This window comes from Notamacropus eugenii, chromosome 5, assembly GCF_028372415.1.
Source record: "Notamacropus eugenii isolate mMacEug1 chromosome 5, mMacEug1.pri_v2, whole genome shotgun sequence".
In the NCBI taxonomy this organism is placed as follows: domain Eukaryota; kingdom Metazoa; phylum Chordata; class Mammalia; order Diprotodontia; family Macropodidae; genus Notamacropus; species Notamacropus eugenii.
Window position 1 is genome coordinate 325,122,168 of NC_092876.1, and position 18,009 is coordinate 325,140,176.

General features: G+C 41.8%; 1 protein-coding gene across 1 annotated transcript in view; it reads right to left on the reverse strand.

Moving 5' to 3' along the window:
- SPSB4 (splA/ryanodine receptor domain and SOCS box containing 4) overlaps positions 1-16,679 on the reverse strand; it is a 146,135-nt gene extending 129,456 nt beyond the window's left edge. Inside the window, exon 1 of the mRNA XM_072613498.1 lies at positions 16,031-16,679. The gene's annotated coding sequence lies outside the window, so the exon portion shown is untranslated. The remainder of the gene's footprint in view (positions 1-16,030) is intronic.
- Positions 16,680-18,009: the final 1,330 nt, after the last annotated feature.

Below are 18,009 nucleotides of genomic sequence, written 5' to 3' on the forward strand. Positions count from 1 at the left end.
CACATATGAAAAATTGAACATATATCATTTCCCATCTTTCCAAGCTAAGAAACAGACATTCTCTATCACAGAATGTAATCACTAGTCCTACCACCTAGCAGCAGATGTAGCTGCTTAGGGTCATGTCAAAGATTTACGGAACCAAAAATCAAAGGATAAAATTGGGGGGGGGGGGGGAATGGGAGAGTGGGAAGAGTGGGAGTTAGTAAGGGAGGGGAGTGTTGGGCTTAAATGCGAGTAGCTCCCAGATTCTTAGCTTTGGTTTCTTCCAGGCATGCTTTGACCCCAAGGAGAATGAAGGCCAGACTGGGTCACAGGGTATTCTCCCAGGAGAAAGCTATTCAGCGTCTCCCATTCATATGCTGAACTGAGGGGGTTAAAATAAGAAAATGAATGTGAGAGTGTCCCCAGGGGATGGGGTCCCAGTTTTCCATTTCTTGACACCAGAGAGAGCTAATTATGTGATCAATAGCTTGAAGAAAACTTTCTTTTTCAGCAATTCTCCAATATACTTCCAATTTTGTTTTATTTTGTATTATTTTAACCTGTCCTAGAGAGTTAGACCGGAGACTTCTCTGTTATCTTGTCCCAAATGTAGCTAGGTGGTTCACAGCAGAGAGAGCCCTGGACTTGGAATCAGGAAGACTCACTATCCCTGCCTCAGTCACTTACTAGCGGTTTGCTAACTAGCCCTGTTTGCCTCAGTTCCGCATATGTAAAAAGAGCTTCAGAAGGCAACGACAAACCACTCTGGTATCTTTGCCAAGGAAATCTCAAATGGGATCACAAAGACTCAGACATGACTGAAACGATTCAGCAACAAAAACCCAAACATCTTCCCCCAGTGGTGGGGCCTGGTGCTGTACATATGATTAACAAAGAATGTTTGATTAGTAAATGTTTGTTGAACCAAACTTAGACATTGGCTTCTCCATCACACTTAAGTCACCATCCTGAATAGATCTAAATTAGATAATTGTACTCTGTCCTCCCCTTTGCTTCTTGAAATCCCTGATTTCCTTCAAGACTCAACCTAAAAAAACCACCTTCAGCACAAGGTCTTTACTGGCCACAGGCAGCTGCTAGTGTCTCACAAATACCTGCTTAAAATGTTATGTATGTTCTTATATATGTGCACAACGTTTCCTCTATTAGCTCCTTGAGGACAGGAGTGGTTTTAATTTTTTTTTACTATCTCTGGTGCCTGCAACAGCATCAGGCACATAGTAGGTGCTCAGTAAGTGCTTGATTGATTGATATTGTAAGTTACAAATTCTATGTGAGAGAAAAAAAGTCTAAGAAAGTTTTCTTACGTAATAATAACTGCAGTAACAATAATCATAATTACAGCTAGCTTTTCATAGGTTTGCAAAGTACTTTATAATATTTCATTTTAGTCTCCTACCAACCCTGGGAAGTAGGTTCTATTATTAACCCCATTTTACTGTGGGGAAACTGAAACAGAGGTTAAGTTATTTAATCAACCAATCAATAAGCATGTATTAAGTGCCTACTGTGTTCCAGGCACTGGTTCACACAGCTAGTGTATGAGACCCTATTTGAATTCAGATGCTCCTGACTCCAGGCCCAAGGGCTCTATCTACTTCGTTGTCTGGTTAACAACGGAGACTTTTTGAAAACTGACAAAGGCAAAAATGAATTGCAAATATGTATATATATATGTATATATACATATATACATATACATATGATTTTATGTCTATAAAAAGAAAAGGTAACAAATATTTCCTATAACTGAAAATGACCAACATGTATCTGTTGTATCAATTACCATCAATTGAAAAAATGCTTTCGTCTACTGAGCATGTGTCCAGCAACAGCAGGTTAGTGACTGCTAGTGATGTGTCCATCAGTGGTACCAGGTGGCAGATGGGGGCGCGGAGGATTCCCTCTTCCCCTGGGACAATGCCTAGCTCAGGACAGAAGGAAGGGCAAGTCATTTCCAGAGAAAGACAAATTGCTCATTTGTTGCCTCTCTGGAAAGCAGCTGTCTGTGGCAGGTATTCCACTGTGGCGAATGGTGAATCATTAGGAAAAAAATAAATTGTTCTTCTGCATTGTACCCTCTATAGAAAAAGTGGCAGCCAAACCTCAGTTCACAAGGGACAAAAAGGTGTTTTACAAGTGAAAGTGTAGCTACCAGAGGTTTACAGTCAATTCTGAAGGTTTGAGTGAGACCTGTTAACTCTCTTTCCTGGCAGAAGTTGTTATAACAGTGAGGTTACAGGAAAGGAAAATGCCATCTTCTTGATCAACAATCACCACTTTTACATAAGCGAAGGAAGGTAGGGACTGGGGGAAACAGGTGCCTTCAAATCAGGTTATCTCATTTATTCTTCAAAATCCTTTGGGGTTCTTATTATTATTCTCAGTTTACAGAAGAGGAAACTCGGTTACAGAGAGGTTAATTAAGTTACTTAAGGGCACATAGCAAGTTAGTGGATGAATTAGGACTAGAACTCAGGTCTAACTCAGTGAGGAGCCAAGACAGGGTTTTAAATTCAGTGAAAGTAAGAAATGAAAAGTAGATGCTAAAGTTTTTTCCAATGGACTACACCAAAATTTTAAAAAAGAGGCAAATGTTAAATGCCTGTGGGATTAAGCCTAATCCACATTATGACCTCTGTAACCTTTGTTCAGCTTTCTTTTTGACTTTCAATCAGACATTTGACTCCAGGGTTGAGTTTTCATTCCAGCCAAATGTACCTTTGCCAAAAATTACTATTTTATGAAGAATTCACACATGATGGTCAGAAAAAGAGATACAAGAACACTCTTAACCGTCTTCCTTAAGAACTTTGGAATTGCATTGTTGGTGGAGCTGTGAGCTGATCCAACCATTCTGGAGAGCAATTTGGAACTATGCCCAAAGGGCTACAAAAATTTGCATACCCTTTGACCCAGCAATACCTCTTCTAGGACTGTAGCCCCAAGAGACATAAAAATGGGAAAGGGTCCCACATGTACAAAAATATTTATAGCAGCTCTCTTTGTGGTGGCCAAAAACTGGAAATCAAGGGGATGCCCATCAATTGGGGAATGGCTGAATAAATTGTGATATATGAATGTAATGGAATACTATTGTGTTATAAGAATGATGAACAGGAAGACTTCAGAGAGGCCTGGAAAGACTTATATGATCTGATGCTGAGTGAAAGGAGCAGAACCAGCAGAACTTTGTATGCAGCAACAACCACAGTGTGCGAGGATTTTTTCTGGTAGACTTGGAACTACATTGCAATGCAAGGACTTAAAAAATTCCCAATGGTCTCTTAAGGCAAAATGCCTTCCACATCCAGAGAAAGAACTGTGGAATTCGATCGCAGAACAAAGCAGATCATTTTCTTTTATATTATGTTTTGGTTTGTTTTATGATTTCTCCCATTTATTTTAATTCTTCTATGCAACATGACTAAGGTGAAAATGTATTTAATAGCAATGTATGTGTAGAACCTATATAAAATTGTATGCCGTCTCAGGGAGGGAGTAGGGAGGTAGGGGGAAAAAAATCTAAGTTATATGGAAGTCATTGTAGAACACTGAAAACAAATAAAATTTAAAAAAAGAACTTTGAAATTGATTATATGACATGGGACACACTGGCACAGGACCACCCAGCACTGCATGCCCTCACCAGAGAAGATGCTGTGCTCTATGAGCAAAGCAGAATTGAAGTACCTCAAAAGAAACTAGATATGTGCAAATGTAGAGAATCCACTCCAAATGTTCACATGGACTATTTGTGCCCAATTTGTGGTAGAGCATTCCTAGCTCATATTGGTCTGATCAGCCACAATTGGACACACTGTAACTTGACTCTAGCATAAAGATGTCATTTTGGTCCTCTTTGAGAACGAATGACCACAACCACCAAGTAACTCCACAATTTCCCAGTTCTGTTCTTGATCTTGTAATATCCAAGACCCTATATCTTGTGCAATACCATGTCTGGTCTGTGTCCTAATTAGTCATTTCTCCCTTGCCCTCTTGTCGCTGAAGATAACATGTGATTCTGTCCTGGACCACCATTATTTATTTCTGTCCTGAGGTCTTCTAGTCTTTGTGCTGTGAAACCTAAAAGCCTAATAGAAATGTTACTGACATATTAGAAATATCTTCTCCAGGTTCTGTCTCATAGGTTCCATGGGGCACATGCTGGTGTGGCCCATGCCTCCTTTCACTAAAGTACAGTATAGTTTTTTTGAATTAAACATCCTACCCACCCTTGCTTCTACTCTTATCTCTCATGGTCCTGAAGAATCTAACCTGCCTTCTACTCTCGTAGGACCCAGATTGTCTGAGAAGACTCCCCACTGGCTTTGGTGCATCTTTCTAGTGGAAAGAGCACTAGAATTGGAGTCAAGAAATTGGGGTTCAAATCTCAGTTCTGACATTGTGTTTCTGAGATACTACAGAAAAATCACTTGACTTCTTTTAAACTTCAGTTTTCTAATTTGTAAATTGGGAATAATATTAACATTGTTTCACAAGACTATCGTGAGGAAAATAATTTATAAACCTTAAATAAAAACAATGTAAGCTATGATATGACAGATCAAGTCCAAGGTCTTTGTTTGCTATTCATGTCTTTCTACCCCTTGGCCCCATTCCATCTAACCTCTTCTTCCTATCATTCTACTATGGAGGCAGCTAGTGGAGGTGGAGGTGGTTAACAGGTGCTGGGTTAGAGTCAGGAAGACCCTGCTCAAATCCAACCTCAGATACTTACTGACTGTGTGACTCTAGGTAAATCGCTTAATCCCTGTGTGTCTCACTTTCCTCATCTGTAAAATAGGGATTATTATGAGGATCACTTACTAGTAAAGCACTTAACACATATAGTAGGCACCCTTCCCCCTAATGTCATGCACACCTCTAGACTGTGAATGTTAATTCCCTTTCCCATCTCTAATCAAATTCCCTTTCAGAGCTTCCTTCCTCTTCACAGGCCCCAGCACACAAAGCATGGTCATTTCTGCCTCTGGGCATTATTCAAACTTTTTGCCCAAAATTTTGTAAAGCCCTTCCTAACCTCTCAAAAATTTTGCTTATCTTAAATTCTACTTCTTCCATTAAGACTTCCTTAATAACTCTGGTCAGTGTTGATATCTCCCCTGCAAGACTAACCAGCGCCCTTACACTGCACGTCAAGCATTCTGATACTTGATTCTATCCAATTTAATGCTTTATTTACTACTTTGGAGAAGGAAATGGCAAACCACTCCAGTACTTTGCCAAGAAAACCCCAAATGGGGTCACAGAGAGTTGGATACTGAAAAATGACTTAACAAAAATCTACTTTTCTTTAAAATTAATTTACTACTTTACTTATCATACACTATCTTTGTACTGCTCTCTGTTTAGTGTGTGAATATGTATTCTCTTCACCTTGGATGACTATCAAGCTCCTTGTGGTCAGAGGCTGTATGTTCTCTCTTGTCTCCTATACTCTGATGAGGCTGGGCACTGTATAGGTGTACCTGAATTGATTTTTCTCATGAAAATGGACTTCATTCTCTCAAACCAACACAGATCACAAAAAGTGTCAGAGAACACCATCAAACCTCTCTCTCTCTGGAACCAAACTATTTTTTTCCTCAGCCTCATTTAGGCTTGGATGTTTAATCAGGTATTGTACATGACTGAGTTCAACTCATGTCTAGCAAGAAAACAAAAAAACCAAATTGCCAATTTCACTTTCCAGTGCTCTGCTTGTATATAGCTGCTGAGAAGTTAGTCACCAGCAAGAAAATGATGAAGTATGAATATTTGATTCTGAGCTTCTCAAAAAGGCACAGATGGCAGTTTGTAGGGGACATCAGCCCTAGAATGCTACTTTTCTCCAATAGTACAGGATCCAGCACAAAAGTCTGAAAAGGTCCATTTGGCTACTCCCACCAAAAGTTTCTCTTCACCAGGGGGGCCTGGGGAAAGACTAAAGCACACCTCCAGAATCCTTAGTAATTACCATGCAAATATGCCTTCTGTTCTTCCCATCCCCTTCCTCTTAGGGATTAAGAAAAACTCATTCAATCCTAGCAACCATTTTAACTTCTCAAATTCAGACCCAAAGGATTAGTCTATCTGAATTAGCAGGAGGTTTGAATTCTATGTATTTTTTAAAAGAAATAGCTTTATTACTTTTAAGTATACATTATAACTGTTAATGTTTCCAAAAAAGCCCTGATGTTCAGTCTCTTCATAACCCCATTTAGAGTTTTCTTGGCAAAGTTACTGGAGTGGTTTGCCATTTCTTTCTCCAGCTCATTTGACAGATGAGGAAATTGAAAGAAACAGGGTTAAGTGACTTGTCCAGGGTCACACAGCTAGTAAGGGTCTGAGGTCACGTTTGAACTCCATAAGATAAGTCTTCCTGACTGACCTAGCAGCCCAGCAGACTCTGTGGTGTAGCGCAAAGTCTTAGAGTTAGGAAGCCAGGAACTCTGATTCTGTTATTATTTTCCTGTTCTTGTACTTGGTGTTTAGCCTTTATGCCTCAGTTTCTTCATCTACAAGGTGGAATACTTGTCCTATCTCCTCATTGGGTTGAGAAAATATGGAAAGTACTCTATAAGCTATTATTAGCACCATTTGCTTAAGTCCTATGGGCCTCAGTTTCTATATCTTTAAAATGAGGAAGTGGGATTGGATAAACTCTAAACTCCCTTTCCCCCTTAATATTCTATGATTCATTCATGGAAACCAACAATAAAGGCACTGAAGTCCTTACAAAGAGCTTCTGCAATATGTTCCCAGTCAATTAAATATGTTCCTAGTAATCCTGTGTACCTTACTAATTGTCTCAGCAAATCTTTTCTTCTCAAGAATCCAAAGGAAGATTCAAGTCCTTCTCCTACCCAAATCATCATGAATTTTGTATCCCTTGGACTCAAGATGATGTGGTTTTGCTGAATTACTCTACAACTTGGTTTCCATAGGAATCTTGCCTGTGTTTCTGAGTGTGTTCCCTAAGGCCAGTGGGGTGGGTTCTTTTAGACTAGTGGAAATGTGGAGTGGTGCCTCCCAAGTGATGAGAGAAGGGATGAAATGAATGTAAGAGGAACCTATGTGGACAGCCAGCCTAATAAGGCTGAAAAGGCTGTTACTCCTAGCACAGAATAGTTGTAATGGTAGCTCTGCTAATTTACTCTGCAAATTCATTTGTAAAAGACCCAACCATTGAGTACCAGGTGGTAACAAGAATTCGGAACCTCCTAGCCTTTTCTCAGGATAACTGGGAACCCAAGAGACAAATAAATGGAGATGGACCTCCATTTGCAAATCAGAAATAGTTCTGAAAAGTTAGGTGTAAATTAACTTTTTGGAAGTCAAACTATACCCAAAAATGTATTATGGCGTGAGGATGGTTTTCCCAACCAAAGGTTCATTTTGGGGTCATAGTTTTGTTAAAGCAAATAGTCAAATATTCTTTTTTTTTTTTTTTGAGGCAATTAAGGTTAAGTGACTTGTCCCAAGTCACACTGCTGGGTGTCTAAGGCAGAATTTGAACTCAGGTCTTCCTGACTCCAGGGCCAGTGATCTATCCACCTAACTGCCCCTGTCAAATATTCTTGATGCTAATAATCAACCGAAAATTCACTTAGCAAATACAATCTGAGAAAATCAGGTTTTCTTCAAATAAAGGCATACTGGAGTTAAACAACAAAAATATGCATCCATCAGGCTTGACCTAAAGAGATGACAAGATGAACCTGCCACAGAATCATTAACACACAACATGGGTGGGCACATGAATGTATTCATGTTTGCAGATGTGCATGTGTATGTGTGTGGGCATGGAGGTCTTTAAAGACTTAAAACCAAACAGGTGTTGGTCTTCCCTCCCTGTAATGCCAGAGAAGGTTGCGTTTCCTAGTCCCTCCTCCTTGTGCTCACTGAATTGAGAAAAAGGTATCAGAGGATCCTGTCTGACTTAATTAAGCTGCTCCTTGGAGGAGTGAGGAAGGTGAGGGAACAAAGTCAGAACCTAGAAGAAAAAAAATGGTATACAGAAAGAAATGAAGGAGGAATGTGATGGTCTCCTAAGCTTTACACTTATATTTATTTTAGGAATAAGCAACTAGTGTGATACATCCTGCAATAAAGATAATAAAGTCCTGATCATTTCCTAAGAATGCACAGCTGCGGTAAAATAATACATTTTGTAGTATTGATGTATGAGTTGTGTTTGTCTTTCATTCTCAAAGAGGACCATGACCTCAAGATGATGACATGACTTGCAGTTGACTTTGATTTGAGTGAGGGAGGGCTGTGCAAGGTCATCAGCCTCACTTTCTTCTCCTGAGCCATCTAAGTCCATGATATTCATCAGGATGACTGGAGATGGCCCAGGATGCAAGGGGAGACCCTGGCCCTTTCAGGCTAGGGTCTTATCACAATCTTACTTTTGAGTGAGATACATTCATTCAATGGATAGGCTTCTTTAAGTTACTCAAGGGATGGCCCCTTTAATCAAGAAAAAAAAAAACTGGGAGGGGAAGACCCTCAGGGTTCCTGGGTAAAAGGGAAACAATTACTATTTAGTTATTACATCCACTCGGTGCTAGGTGGATGGGGACTTGTTGTCCAGTAAATGAACTCCAGAGTAAATTGGGTTTAAGGCTTGATCTTTGAGCAAGAAATGGAGGCAGTAAACCCAGAGAAAAAAAGGCAGCTTTTGGCCATGGAGTTTACCTTCGAGGAAATGAGGGTAGGGAAGGGTTGGGGAGATACATGAGGTAGAGAACAGGAGAGGGAGGGGAGGGGAGGAGAGAAGAGGAACTGCCACTCACTCATGGGCTTGTGTTTGTCCTTTGTTCCTGAAGAGGACCATGACATCAAGATGATGATATGACTTGCAGTTGATTTTGATTTGAGTGAGGGAGGGCTGTACAAGGTCACCAACCTCACTTTCTTCTCCTGAACCATCTGCGTTCAAGTGGCATGATATTCATCAGGACAACTGGAAATGGCCCAAGATGCAATGGGAGAGCCTGGCCCTCACAATCTTACTTTGAGTGAGATACCCATTCAATGAGTAGGCTTCTTTAAACCTAATCATTCTTCTTTTTTTTTTTTAATTAAAGGGGCCATCCCTTGATTTCCAAGTTAAGTTCATTAACAGTCTATCAATATATACTTCAAGGTTACAGGTTCAGGTGTCTACCCTCACTTTGTTTCTCTCTCACTCTCTCCTTGGGAGAACTCTCCTAATCTCAAGGCTTCAATGAGAAGAAGCTTATGGAGGTAGATCTAACTGAAAATACACACCTCTAACTCAACAATTTTAGAACTAGAAAGTTACCACAGAGATCATCTAGTCCACCCCCCTCATATTACACATACCCAAAATAAGGTGCAGAGAGATGAACTGAATTGCCCTAGGTAAAACAGGAAACAGAGCTGAGATTTGAACTCAGGTCCACCAATTCCAGATCCCTCTGCTCCCTCTTTCTATTACACAATGCTCTTTTTCCTTGGCCTCTCCCCCAGACTCCAGTACTTTTCCTCCAAATGCCTGTTGGACCTTTCCACCCAGATGCTCTGCTAAGCACCTCAAACTGAACATATTTTAAACCAAAACCATCATATTCCCACCCAGATTGTATTCTCCTCTGGAGAATTCACTTCCTGTGATCAATGGTGGTATTACTGTTCTGGGTTTGAAACTTTGCAATTATCTTTGACTCTTCTCCAATAAAAGTATTTTCTGGGCCTTCCCTATACTTGGTAAATCCTATCAAAGGCTCCACCTAAGGATAAGGATGACCTACCTGGAAATCAGAATTGTCAAGCAAAGACGGCAACATGATCAAAAGATAACAGTCCCTTCAGAACTGGAAAGGATTTTAGATGGCCATCTACAGTCTCATTTTACAGATGAGAAACTGAGCCCTTAAGTTTAAGTAGCCTGACCAAGATCACACAGGTTGCAAGTGGCAGAAATGGGGATTTACACCACATTCTCTGACTCAAAGTCAGTTATCTTCTCTACCAATGTGGTGGAAAGAACACTGATTGCAGTCAGAAGATTTGGGTTCTAGCTTTTTGCACCTAACACTGTTCAGCGGAACCTTGAGCAGGACATTCCTCTTTCTAAACCTCAATTTCCCCTCCTGTAAAAAGGACACTACACCAATAATTGATGTGGCCATCAATTAAGATAATAGATGTGAAAGTAGTTCGTCTTTTCTAAAGCACTATACAAATGCAAGGTGGTATCATTAGTTCAGAAGGCAAAGATGCCTACAGAAAATAGAAATGGAATTACCAGAATCCCCAGGAAGCCTGTTTAACTCCCAGCACAGATGAGGAAGGTTTCTTTTAATTATCTGGCAGTAAGCCAGAAGCTCGCATGAAAATCACGGGCAAATCAAGGAAAATGAAATAATTTTCAATGACTGTATTTTAGTCTTCTTGGAAGGGCGGAAAAAGGCCACACTTGAGCACAAAGCTTCCCCCGCTTAGCCCAAGTCCCTAGACAAATAACAAATGTAGCCCAGGCAAACACTATGCTGAATTCTAACAATCCTTTCTCCATATAGTCACATTGCCTGGGCACTCAGATACTCAAGATAGATCCTCACTCTACATTTGACAGCCTCCAGGCACAGAGAGCCAAATTAATCATTAGATCCAACTATCAAATCAGCATGGGACAGAGAAAGGGGTCACTCATAGGTTTAACTAGTCTGACAAAATTTGTCGTAAGAGGAGAGGATAATTCATCCCATCTTTTCAACCTGGGGATCCTGACAGGGGGTCAGGGACCATTTTTTAGTTTTGCCTTGACTGGCTCCAGAGAGGAGTTTCTATGTCTGACCACTCTGAATTTTTTTCTCCCTATCTCCTTTCTCCCACTCCTCACTTATCGCTTGTGGGGCACACATAACCCTTGGTTGCTAGGATCTCACTCACCTCGTAATACAAAGACAAGAGTTCTATGGCCATGGCTAAGTGTGCTGAAGCCAATTCCTAACAGCCCTTTCTGATTGTTAAATTTTCAATGTGAGCATTTACACCTTGAAAATTGCAACTACTACAAATAAAGGCTTGATTTATTGTTTTGTAGATTGTTCCAACTGAAGAAGGTCTTTAAAAAATGGTCATAATGCAGATTACACTTAAAAGTATCTCTAGATCATCAAGATCATGGTAATAATGCAGATTAAACTTAGAAGTGCATCTTTGTGTACATTTCTTTATAGAGAACCTGTTATTAAACATTTACCTACCTAAGCTCTTGGTTCTGATACCAAATGAAATCCTACTCTATGAAAGTCCAACTTAAATGCCATCTCTTTGATAAATCTTTCTCTAATCTTTATCAATAACACCCTTCCCCTTCAGACCTCACATAGAAATGAGTTTTGCTTTCTAATGAATTTATCAGTATATTGTAGTAACCAGTGTTTTGTTTTATACCCCAAATAATTAAATGGGGATGACAGGTGTCTCATCTAAATGTTTTGTATATGCCCTAGTATATTGACTCTGTGACCCTGGGCAAATTAAGCTCTCTTTGCCTCAGTTTCCTTATCTGTAATATAGGGAGAGTAATAGCACCTATCTCTCAGGGTTGTCTTGAGGATCAAATGATATAACAATGGTAAAGCACTTAGCACAGTGACTGCTACATAGTAAGTGATATATAAATGCACATCATGGAACTGAATGAAAAAGAAGCTGTCATACAGGCTTTAAACTTTATTTTTTTCCCATAAAAATACTTCCAAGGCATTTCAACTTTAGACTGCACCAAAAACCAAGGCTAGGCTTAGGGGATTATGTAGTCAAAGCCAAAAGTTTCCTTAGGCACCACTGAATCCAACTCCCTCATTTTATAGACAGGATACTGAGGTCCAGATAATTTGAATGATCTGTCCCTTCTGACTCAAAATCTATGATACTGAGATGGGCATATGGCCTCTTATAGAATAAGATTTTCAAGACCATGAAGGTCTCTCCCCTCCAAAAACAAAAGTTAACACTTATAGAGTGATTACTACGTGCCAGACACTATGCAAAGTGCTTTACAATGATTATCTCAGTTGATCCTCAAGACAACCCTGGGAGGTGCTATTATTCTCCCCATTTTACTGATCAGGAAACTGAGACAAAGAGAGAGGTTAAGTAATTTGTCTAGGGTCACACAGTTAATAAATACAGATTTGAACTCAGGTCTTCTTGATTCCAGACCCAGTACTCTTATTTACCTATGATTCACACAGACTTGCCTTAGGCTCTAAATAATTAAGGTGTTATAGGCTCATGCTAAAATTCAAATTTGTTGAAAAGAAAGGGGAAAATGGTGAAACCATCATTTGCCATTAATACCAGATTGTAGACTACTTCTTTGGAACAGGCAGGTACCTTTAAGGAATCTGCCTTAAAGAAAATGCTTCTCATACCTAGGATTCCAAAGCTTAAAATAAGTTATTTTAGGATTACCTATTGTTTTTTATCCGCACTTTCCCCTGACTCTCACCAGGCCAATTCTAGTCTATCAAGCTCCAAATATTCTTCAGTTATGTATGTCTCTTTTATATTTCCACCCTATCTTTAGCTGCTACCTTGCCCAGTTCTCCCTTAAAAGATTTTTTCTAAAAGCCTGGATATTTCTTGGGACAAAGATCCCTGTGACCTAACCAAGACCCATCAGAACTGCTTTCCCAGAGTCCCCTCCTTAGTAGCTTCAGTACTCAGACCACCAAGGAAGAGGCCATTATTACCCCTAATAACATCATCCTAGTGGGTTGACAATCTATGACAATATCTCCAGCTTTTATTAACAGCCCACCATCAATCTGTCATCCACTGACACCCCTCAACCATTCTTAAAACCTGTTTACATTTTCAGCCTTTAACCTCTCAAGGTAAAAGCTGGACATTTTTATTGCTTAAACTCCCCTTACACATCACTATCACACAGGCATTTCTCTAGCCCTAGAAACTAGGATTATCAAGTAGATGTGGTATCTTGATCATAGAAAAACCAATTTAGAGCTGGAAAGGGTTCAGAGGTCATTTAGTCCAATCTCCTCATTTTACAGATGAGGAAACTGACAGTAGTTGCTAGGGTCTGGGAAGATGGAGCATCCATTAGAACAATAAAGGCTATTAAGTGAACCAATCACTGGCCTTTATTCAAAGACAGCCCAAGTCTACTCTTTCACTGACATTTCACAGTGAGACACAGCAGGGGACCGGGTGGTAGTATTCCTCAGTATGACAATTGGGTTACTTAACACCAAGCCAACACCGAACAAAGAGGGGGAAGGAGCAAGGAGATACTGAAAAGTGGGAGGACCAGGAGTACAGCCTTAAGAAATTTACATTCTAGTAAACAAAGCTAAAAAACAAGTCCTGGAGGCCAGGGTCCTTTTTTTAGCTTTCTGTGGGAAAGATCACATGGATTCTCAAATAGTTCTTTCTAGAAAAAGGGTATAAACCCAGGCTATCTGCCTTAATCTGGGAAAATGAATGAGATCAGGCTTAGAAAGCTGAGTTTCTTAAGTGCAATGTGCTTGATCTGAAACTATTACAATTATTAAGTATATTCTCATAAGATAAGAAACCTTAGAGAGTCCAAAGCTCTCCTTTTACAGATATGGAAACTGAAGTTTAGGGATGGTGACTTGACCTGTCCAAGGTCGCGTGGGGAGTAAAAGGCAGAGCCAGCATTCCAAACCAGGCACCCTGACTACAAATTTATTGCTTATTCTACTATACCATGCAAGTTCTGGAAGAATGATGGACCAAGGGGGTCAGAACCTATGATTTCATCAGTATTAGGAATTCCCAGAGTGGAAAACTCTCCCCTCACTAATTCCTAGTCTTAGAGAGTTAGTTGCCTGGGGCACTGAAAGTTTAAGTTACTCAAAGTTACCACCACTAAAATGCCAGTGGCTGAACTGGAACTCACATCTTCGTGAAGGCAAAATATTTCTATACACTATCTCATACTGTCACACAGCGATTACTATAATTATAATAATTTTCTTTTACTACTTTTGGTCATAATTCCCACATTAGGAGACTTGGTAACCTAGTAATATTTTTCTTTCTTGACTTTCATACATTTAGGTATTGTCCATCTTAGAAGTTTAAGCTTCTTGTTAGGGTCAGAGTAGCTTAGCTTGTTGGAGGTAGCTAGGTGGCTCATTTGGATAGAGCAGCACTGAGCTTGGAGTTCAGAAGACCTGAGTTCAGATTTGGCCTCAGACTCATACTAACTGTGTGATTCTGGGCAAGTCACTTGACCTCTGCTTGTCTTAATCCACTGGAGAAGGAAATGGCAAACCACTCCAGAATCTTTGCCAAGAAAACCCCATGGACAGTATTGGAGTGCTGTAGTCCCCCAGTCACAAAGAGTTGGACAAGACTAAACAGCAAGAGCTGGTTGGAAGGTGGGGAAACCTGCTCTGCCTCAGGACTTGGTGGCTGAGCCCACAGAGGATAGAAAGATAATCCTGAACTGAGACTGTTGCTTTTATCTTATTTTTCTATTTCCTGAGAGAGACACAGAGTAAAACTACACATTTCACACATTATATATGTGAGAGTCTGATCAAATGTAGGACTTCAACATTTTTTGTGTGATGGAAAAATGTTTATTATCTAGGGAGTAAAGATACTAACTATAATGAAAGGTATATCCAAGTGGGGTGGGGTGAGAGAGTGTATATGTCAAGTATCATTTTGACAGCACTTTGGGAGACCGGATAAACTTGAAATGAAGGTAAATGGGAGCACCAGATTTGAAGATTTACAAAGGAATAAAGCTTTAAGATCCACAGGTAGTTCTCAGTCCACTGGATGGGGATTCTTGGTGGAGTGGAGAAAGTGAAAAGTCAGGAGACCAAGGTTCTAATCCCAGATATGCAACCAACTAGTTATGCGACTTAAGGCTTAAAAATTTAACCTATCAGTTTTACAGTCTGTAAACTGGGGCTAATCACAATTCCCCAGTCTACCTCCTAGGAATATTCTTAAGAATATGCAAGGCAAGTTAAAAGCACTAACAAAGGTCAAATATATTAAACGTGAAAGATCATACCAGGTCAGAAAGAATTCGTCTTTAAAAACCTCCTATTTTAGTCACAAACACCGCTTAGAAATACACAAGAACACCTTTATCCTCTCTTGGTTCTGCAATGTGTTTAAGTAGCAGATTCTTTGAGAAATAAGTAAAACCAATCATGAATCGAATATTTTTAGGCCAATCAAATGTGCTGAGTTAGAAGAGAAGTATAGAGTGAAAGTCCACTGCAGCTCTAGGACAGTGAAACCCTGTGCACTGTTTCCCGACGTTTCCTAAATCACACCACATCGCCCCAGAATACCACGGATTTATCCCCCTAGGGATTCTGAAAAGAAAAGAAAAAAAGAAAAAGCCTTGCCAACAATGACAGAATTAGCCCTGTCTCCGGACCCTAGCCTTACTTAGCGGTCCTGTTGAATCCGAACGGTCCCTTTGGCCTTTGGTTTCAGGGATTCCTAGCCTCTCTTTATCCAAGTTTGGATCACAAGCTGGAGGACTGGGGGGAGGGGGGCAATTTAGCCTAGTGTGCAACTTGGACGATTCAACCTCCGCCGGAGAGTGATGCTGGCACAGGCGTTCACTGTGTTACTCACATAACGACCGAGCTCCTGGAGGTTGTCAATAAATCAAACCGCCAGCGAACAAAAGGTGCAAGAGCCCCCCGGTTGCTTGCTTGGGGCAGATGGTTGTCACATACAAAAAAAATCACCCTTCCTGTTCCAAAGGAGCGCGGGGCAACGAGACTCCCTGGGGAAAAAGGGTAGTGGACGGGAAAGAAGTGTGGACTGTGTGTACGCAGAGCGCAGCAGCGTGCTTTAGAACAGCCTCATAAAGGCATGCACAGTGCTTAACTTGTAAAGCAGCCGGGATCCGATCAGAACCCCTTGGAATAGCTTAAATTCAAACCCTTAGAGCGGAGGAAGAATGACCCTTGGAGGGGGGGGGGGGGGCGATTTCGGTACTTACCATAAAATACATCTGAATCTAGTTATCGTCAAGTGCCAGACAATTTCCAGCTCACCGAGTCTCCGAGCAAAGCCCCAAGTCGCCCAGCAGCCGCGCCCCGCTGGGTGGCCGGGAGGAGGGGGGTCTGGAATTCGGTGCTCCGCTCCCCTTCTCCGGAGAGCGCGTCCTCCCTAAACTGACCGTGGTAGCGCGCAAGGAGGGAGAGAGCGCTTCCAGGCTCTCGGGAGACGGGGGCCGCCCCAGAGTTGCGGAGCACTTGGAGAAGTTGGGAGCCTCAGCAGCGGCGGGAAAGAAACATCTGTCTGCCGGTCTGTCTGGGGCGGCCGGGGGGCGTCCTCGGGCAGCGGAGGAGACGTGGAGCGCGCCCGGCCGGCGCTGGGAGCTCGGTCTCTCGGGGGGCACCTCGGTCCCTGGGGCCCCCGCAGGCTGGCTTCCCCTGAGCCCTGGAGCGATGCAGGGTCTGCAGTGAGCTGCTTCTCTCCGAGCTGGGCGGCTTTGTGCCGAGATCCTGACTTCTGCTGGAGCTGGAGCTGCCGCTGTTGTTACTGTTACTGCTGCCGCCGCCCGCCGCCCGCCGGCTCCCCTCCTTCCAGGACAGGGAAGAGGCTGCAGCTGAAAGCCGATCTGGCTGAGCTCATCCCTGAAGGCCACTAATCCAATAGCCTGGGAAGGAGCAGCAGATGGCAACGCCCCTTCCCCCACCATCCCAGCTCCCGCTTGGCCTGGCCCAGCCCAGCCCTGCCCAGCCCGGCCCAACGCGTGCCAGCTCCGGAGCTACGCTACTGGCTTCCCAAGGCCACCCGCTGGCTAGGAAGCGAAATGGATTGCCCCATCACGGGTAGCCTTCTTGATGTCATTTCGTTTTATTCATTCATTCCATTTCCATCCATTCAGCTATTTATCTAGCGCCTACTAGGTGCGTTGGCATTGTGGCGGATACACACATTTCCTGGTGAGCTTGTATCGCTGCCAATAGAAGAGCAACCTAGGTGGATAAGGAAAGCTGAAAATGCATCATTTACATTAAAATGCCCCAGCGCCCTCACTTCCTCACACTTTTTTAAAAGCAGCAACTCTCACATACTTCAAAGCTCAGCTCAAAGCCACTTCTTCTGATAAGCCTTCTCTCACCAGACAGGGGGCTCTCTTCACTGAATTCTCTTAGAAGTGATCAGCGTCACCCATTTGACACTTAAAGTCTGCTTTGGGTTAACTGTCTCACTTGTGTGTTGTGTTCTCAACTGAACTGTAGGCTCATTTTTTTTTCATCCACAAATTCATCTATCCAGCCAGCCAGCCGGCCAGTGCTACTAGGTGCGTACTCTGTGCACTGAGCTGAGCTAGGTGGGGGAGGGGGGACACAAATATAAATAAGAGTATGTGATCTCAAGGAGTTGACAAGAGCCCGGATGAGATGCCTGGATAAAAAATGTAAATATAGATTTGTAAGAGGAATACCAATAGTGCAGAGTTTAAGATGAGGAAAAGGTCAGCGTGGGGATTGGAAGCCAACGTTAAGAGAAGACTTCATGAATGAAGTGGCTTTGGAAATGCGTAAAGATGAAGAAAGAGAAGAGTGCGTTCTGCCAGTAGGGGATTTTGTGAGCAATGGCATTGGACTGAGGTGGAAAAATTCATTTAGGGATGAGGAAGCATCGTGGGATCCATGGGGCAAGGGAGACACGAGACAGAGAAGTATGAGTTAAGGCTGGAAACATACGTTTATAACACCGCGTGTATTGTTTGTTACTGAAGAATCTACCTTGAACAGATCAAAAAGATATCAGAAACACTCCCTAGAAATAGCTCCATGTTCCCTCCAGGCTATAATTCTGATGAGGGCGCTATGAAAGAGTTGGGACAAGCCATAGTTCCTCTCTATCAAAGTAACCTTAAGATTAAAAATGTACCTTGGAGATCTCTAATTTCACCTTGGTAAACCATTATCAAAATCAACCTTTCCAGCTCTTTGTGGACAA